We start from the raw sequence: 6,743 nt of genomic DNA, 5'->3' as shown, positions 1-6,743 counted from the left end.
AGTTTTTCTTGGGTCCCAAAATTAGGTAAATGTGTGTTTTCAGACGGTTTAAGCTGAGAAATGCCGTTTGCTCGTAGTTTTGAGCTCCTCTCTCACTCCTAACAGAGATAAACTGCTTCAAGTGTTGTTTTGAACTGAAAACATCTTTTTCGATCAGAAATGATTTTTTACGTAGGAAAACACATTTTAGCTGTGTAAAAATGCACTAACATCGTGTAATAAACTTTTCTTAGTTGTTTTGGTTCACCTGTGTGTTGAATGTAGTAAAGTGTGTTTTGAGACGGTTTAAGCTGAGAAAAGTCATTTGCGTATAGTTTTGAGCTCCTCTCTCACTCCTAACAGCGATAAACTGCTTCAAGTGTTGTTTTGAACTGAAAACATCTTTTTCGATCAGAAATGAGTTTTTACGAAGGAAAACACGTTTTAGCTGTGCAAAATGCACTAACATCGTTTCTGAAGCGGTTAGGTTCACCCGTGTGTTAAATGTAGCAAAGTGTGTTTTCAGACGGTTTAAGCCGAGAAAAGCCGTTTTCGTATAGTTTTGAGCTCCTCTCTCACTCCCAACACCGATAAACTGCTTCAAGTGTTGTTTTGAACTAAAAACTTCTTTTTCAATCAGCAATGAGTTTTTACGAAGGAAAACACATTTTAGCTGTGTATAATGTACTACCATCGTGTAATAAACTTTTCTTAGTTGTTTTGGTTCACCCGTGTGTTAAATGTAGTAAAGTGTGTTTTCAGACGGATTAAGCTGAGAAAATTCGTTTGCGTGTAGTTTTGAACTGAAAACATCTTTTTCGATCAGAAATGAGTTTTTACGAAAGAAAACACGTTTTAGCTGTGTAAAATGAACTAAGATCATTTCTGAAGTGGTTAGGTTCACCCGTGTGTTAAATGTAGCAAAGTGTGTTTTCAGACTGTTTAAGCTGAGAAAAGCAGTTTGCGTATAGTTTTGAGCTCCTTTCTCACTCCTAACAGCGATAAACTGCTTCAAGTGTTGTTTTGAACTGAAAACATCTTTTTCAATCAGCAATGAGTTTTTACGAAGGAAAACACATTTTAGCTGTGTATAATGTACTACCATCGTGTAATAAACTTTTCTTAGTTGTTTTGGTTCACCCGTGTGTTAAATGTAGTAAAGTGTGTTTTCAGACGGTTTAAGCTGAGAAAATTCGTTTGCGTGTAGTTTTGAACTGAAAACATCTTTTTCGATCAGAAATGAGTTTTTACGAAAGAAAACACGTTTTAGCTGTGTAAAATGAACTAAGATAATTTCTGAAGTGGTTAGGTTCACCCGTGTGTTAAATGTAGCAAAGTGTGTTTTCAGACGGTTTAAGCTGAGAAAAGCAGTTTGCGTATAGTTTTGAGCTCCTTTCTCACTCCTAACAGCGATAAACTGCTTCAAGTGTTGTTTTGAACTGAAAACATCTTTTTCAATCAGAAATGAGTTTTTACGAAGGAAAACACATTTTATCTGTGTAAAATGCACTACCATCGTGTAATAAACTTTTCTTAGTTGTTTTGGTTCACCTGTGTGTTAAATGTAGTAAAGTGTGTTTTCAGACGGGTTAAGCTGAGAACATTAGTTTTCGTATAGTTTTGAGCTCCTCTCTCACTCCCAACACCGATAAACTGCTTCAAGTGTTGTTTTGAACTAAAAGCATCTTTTTCAATCAGAAATGAGTTTTTACGAAGGAAAACACATTTTATCTGTGTAAAATGCACTACCATCGTGTAATAAACTTTTCTTAGTTGTTTTGGTTCACCTGTGTGTTGAATGTAGTAAAGTGTGTTTTGAGACGGTTTAAGCTGAGAAAAGCCGTTTGCGTATAGTTTTGAGCTCCTCTCTCACTCCTAACAGCGATAAACTGCTTCAAGTGTTGTTTTGAACTGAAAACATCTTTATCGATCAGAAGAAATGAGTTTTTACGAAGGAAAACACATTTTAGCTGTGTAAAATGCACTAACATCGTTTCTGAAGTGGTTAGGTTCACCCGTGTGTTAAATGTAGTAAAGTGTGTTTTCAGGCGGTTTAAGCTGAGAAAATTCGTTTGCGTGTAGTTTTGAACTGAAAACATCTTTTTCGATCAGAAATGAGTTTTTACGAAAGAAAACACGTTTTAGCTGTGTAAAATGAACTAAGATCATTTCTGAAGTGGTTAGGTTCACCCGTGTGTTAAATGTAGCAAAGTGTGTTTTCAGACTGTTTAAGCTGAGAAAAGCAGTTTGCGTATAGTTTTGAGCTTCTTTCTCACTCCTAACAGCGATAAACTGCTTCAAGTGTTGTTTTGAACTGAAAACATCTTTTTCAATCAGCAATGAGTTTTTACGAAGGAAAACACATTTTAGCTGTGTATAATGTACTACCATCGTGTAATAAACTTTTCTTAGTTGTTTTGGTTCACCCGTGTGTTAAATGTAGTAAAGTGTGTTTTCAGACGGTTTAAGCTGAGAAAATTCGTTTGCGTGTAGTTTTGAACTAAAAGCATCTTTTTCAATCAGAAATGAGTTTTTACGAAGGAAAACACATTTTATCTGTGTAAAATGCACTACCATCGTGTAATAAACTTTTCTTAGTTGTTTTGGTTCACCTGTGTGTTGAATGTAGCAAAGTGTGTTTTCAGACTGTTTAAGCTGAGAAAAGCAGTTTGCGTATAGTTTTGAGCTCCTTTCTCACTCCTAACAGCGATAAACTGCTTCAAGTGTTGTTTTGAACTGAAAACATCTTTTTCAATCAGCAATGAGTTTTTACGAAGGAAAACACATTTTAGCTGTGTATAATGTACTACCATCGTGTAATAAACTTTTCTTAGTTGTTTTGGTTCACCCGTGTGTTAAATGTAGTAAAGTGTGTTTTCAGACGGTTTAAGCTGAGAAAATTCGTTTGCGTGTAGTTTTGAACTGAAAACATCTTTTTCGATCAGAAATGAGTTTTTACGAAAGAAAACACGTTTTAGCTGTGTAAAATGAACTAAGATAATTTCTGAAGTGGTTAGGTTCACCCGTGTGTTAAATGTAGTAAAGTGTGTTTTCAGACGGGTTAAGCTGAGAACATTAGTTTTCGTATAGTTTTGAGCTCCTCTCTCACTCCCAACACCGATAAACTGCTTCAAGTGTTGTTTTGAACTAAAAGCATCTTTTTCAATCAGAAATGAGTTTTTACGAAGGAAAACACATTTTATCTGTGTAAAATGCACTACCATCGTGTAATAAACTTTTCTTAGTTGTTTTGGTTCACCTGTGTGTTGAATGTAGTAAAGTGTGTTTTGAGACGGTTTAAGCTGAGAAAAGCCGTTTGCGTATAGTTTTGAGCTCCTCTCTCACTCCTAACAGCGATAAACTGCTTCAAGTGTTGTTTTGAACTGAAAACATCTTTATCGATCAGAAGAAATGAGTTTTTACGAAGGAAAACACATTTTAGCTGTGTAAAATGCACTAACATCGTTTCTGAAGTGGTTAGGTTCACCCGTGTGTTAAATGTAGTAAAGTGTGTTTTCAGGCGGTTTAAGCTGAGAAAATTCGTTTGCGTGTAGTTTTGAACTGAAAACATCTTTTTCGATCAGAAATGAGTTTTTACGAAAGAAAACACGTTTTAGCTGTGTAAAATGAACTAAGATCATTTCTGAAGTGGTTAGGTTCACCCGTGTGTTAAATGTAGCAAAGTGTGTTTTCAGACTGTTTAAGCTGAGAAAAGCAGTTTGCGTATAGTTTTGAGCTTCTTTCTCACTCCTAACAGCGATAAACTGCTTCAAGTGTTGTTTTGAACTGAAAACATCTTTTTCAATCAGCAATGAGTTTTTACGAAGGAAAACACATTTTAGCTGTGTATAATGTACTACCATCGTGTAATAAACTTTTCTTAGTTGTTTTGGTTCACCCGTGTGTTAAATGTAGTAAAGTGTGTTTTCAGACGGTTTAAGCTGAGAAAATTCGTTTGCGTGTAGTTTTGAACTGAAAACATCTTTTTCGATCAGAAATGAGTTTTTACGAAGGAAAACACGTTTTAGCTGTGCAAAATGCACTAACATCGTTTCTGAAGCGGTTAGGTTCACCCGTGTGTTAAATGTAGCAAAGTGTGTTTTCAGACGGTTTAAGCCGAGAAAAGCCGTTTTCGTATAGTTTTGAGCTCCTCTCTCACTCCCAACACCGATAAACTGCTTCAAGTGTTGTTTTGAACTAAAAACTTCTTTTTCAATCAGCAATGAGTTTTTACGAAGGAAAACACATTTTAGCTGTGTATAATGTACTACCATCGTGTAATAAACTTTTCTTAGTTGTTTTGGTTCACCCGTGTGTTAAATGTAGTAAAGTGTGTTTTCAGACGGTTTAAGCTGAGAAAATTCGTTTGCGTGTAGTTTTGAACTGAAAACATCTTTTTCGATCAGAAATGAGTTTTTACGAAAGAAAACACGTTTTAGCTGTGTAAAATGAACTAAGATCATTTCTGAAGTGGTTAGGTTCACCCGTGTGTTAAATGTAGCAAAGTGTGTTTTCAGACTGTTTAAGCTGAGAAAAGCAGTTTGCGTATAGTTTTGAGCTCCTTTCTCACTCCTAACAGCGATAAACTGCTTCAAGTGTTGTTTTGAACTGAAAACATCTTTTTCAATCAGAAATGAGTTTTTACGAAGGAAAACACATTTTATCTGTGTAAAATGCACTACCATCGTGTAATAAACTTTTCTTAGTTGTTTTGGTTCACCTGTGTGTTAAATGTAGTAAAGTGTGTTTTCAGACGGGTTAAGCTGAGAACATTAGTTTTCGTATAGTTTTGAGCTCCTCTCTCACTCCCAACACCGATAAACTGCTTCAAGTGTTGTTTTGAACTAAAAGCATCTTTTTCAATCAGAAATGAGTTTTTACGAAAGAAAACACGTTTTAGCTGTGTAAAATGAACTAAGATAATTTCTGAAGTGGTTAGGTTCACCCGTGTGTTAAATGTAGCAAAGTGTGTTTTCAGACGGTTTAAGCTGAGAAAAGCAGTTTGCGTATAGTTTTGAGCTCCTTTCTCACTCCTAACAGCGATAAACTGCTTCAAGTGTTGTTTTGAACTGAAAACATCTTTTTCAATCAGAAATGAGTTTTTACGAAGGAAAACACATTTTATCTGTGTAAAATGCACTACCATCGTGTAATAAACTTTTCTTAGTTGTTTTGGTTCACCTGTGTGTTGAATGTAGTAAAGTGTGTTTTGAGACGGTTTAAGCTGAGAAAAGCCGTTTGCGTATAGTTTTGAGCTCCTCTCTCACTCCTAACAGCGATAAACTGCTTCAAGTGTTGTTTTGAACTGAAAACATCTTTATCGATCAGAAGAAATGAGTTTTTACGGAGGAAAACATATTTTAGCTGTGTAAAATGCACTAACATCGTTTCTGAAGTGGTTAGGTTCACCCGTGTGTTAAATGTAGTAAAGTGTGTTTTCAGACGGTTTAAGCTGAGAAAATTCGTTTGCGTGTAGTTTTGAACTGAAAACATCTTTTTCGATCAGAAATGAGTTTTTACGAAAGAAAACACGTTTTAGCTGTGTAAAATGAACTAAGATAATTTCTGAAGTGGTTAGGTTCACCCGTGTGTTAAATGTAGCAAAGTGTGTTTTCAGACGGTTTAAGCTGAGAAAAGCAGTTTTCGTATAGTTTTGAGCTCCTCTCTCACTCCCAACACCGATAAACTGCTTCAAGTGTTGTTTTGAACTAAAAGCATCTTTTTCAATCAGAAATGAGTTTTTACGAAGGAAAACACATTTTAGCTGTGTAAAATGCACTACCATCGTGTAATAAACTTTTCTTAGTTGTTTTGGTTCACCCGTGTGTTAAATGTAGTAAAGTGTGTTTTCAGACGGTTTAAGCTGAGAAAATTCGTTTGCGTGTAGTTTTGAACTGAAAACATCTTTTTCGATCAGAAATGAGTTTTTACGAAGGAAAACACGTTTTAGCTGTGCAAAATGCACTAACATCGTTTCTGAAGCGGTTAGGTTCACCCGTGTGTTAAATGTAGCAAAGTGTGTTTTCAGACGGTTTAAGCTGAGAAAAGCCGTTTTCGTATAGTTTTGAGCTCCTCTCTCACTCCCAACACCGATAAACTGCTTCAAGTGTTGTTTTGAACTAAAAGCATCTTTTTCAATCAGAAATGAGTTTTTACGAAGGAAAACACATTTTAGCTTTGTAAAATGCACTACCATCGTGTAATAAACTTTTCTTAGTTGTTTTGGTTCACCCGTGTGTTAAATGTAGTAAAGTGTGTTTTCAGACGGTTTACGCTGAGAAAATTCGTTTGCGTGTAGTTTTGAACTGAAAACATCTTTTTCGATCAGAAATGAGTTTTTACGAAGGAAAACACATTTTAGCTGTGTAAAATGCACTGTCATCGTGTAATAATTTTTTCTTAGTTTTTTTGGTTCACCTGTGTGTTGAATGTAGTAAAGTGTGTTTTCAGACGGCTTAAACTGAGAAAAGCCGTTTGCGTATAGTTTTGAGCTCCTCTCTCACTCCTAACAGCGATAAACTGCTTCAAGTGTTGTTTTGAACTGAAAACATCTTTTTCGATCAGAAATGAGTTTTTACGAAGGAAAACACGTTTTAGCTTTGTAAAATGCGCTAACATCGTGTAATAAACGTTTGTGAAGTGTTTTGGTTCACTCTTGTGTTAATTTTTTTTTTTCAGACGGTTTAAACTGAGTACAGTTTTGAGCTCCCATTTTACTTTTTACAGCGATAAACTGCTTAAACCGTGTTAGGAACTGAAAGCAT

Source organism: Astyanax mexicanus, chromosome 19 (assembly GCF_023375975.1).
Source record: "Astyanax mexicanus isolate ESR-SI-001 chromosome 19, AstMex3_surface, whole genome shotgun sequence".
NCBI classification, from domain to species: domain Eukaryota; kingdom Metazoa; phylum Chordata; class Actinopteri; order Characiformes; family Acestrorhamphidae; genus Astyanax; species Astyanax mexicanus.
The sequence above is the reverse complement of the archived record's forward strand: the minus strand, read 5'-3'. Positions refer to the sequence as shown.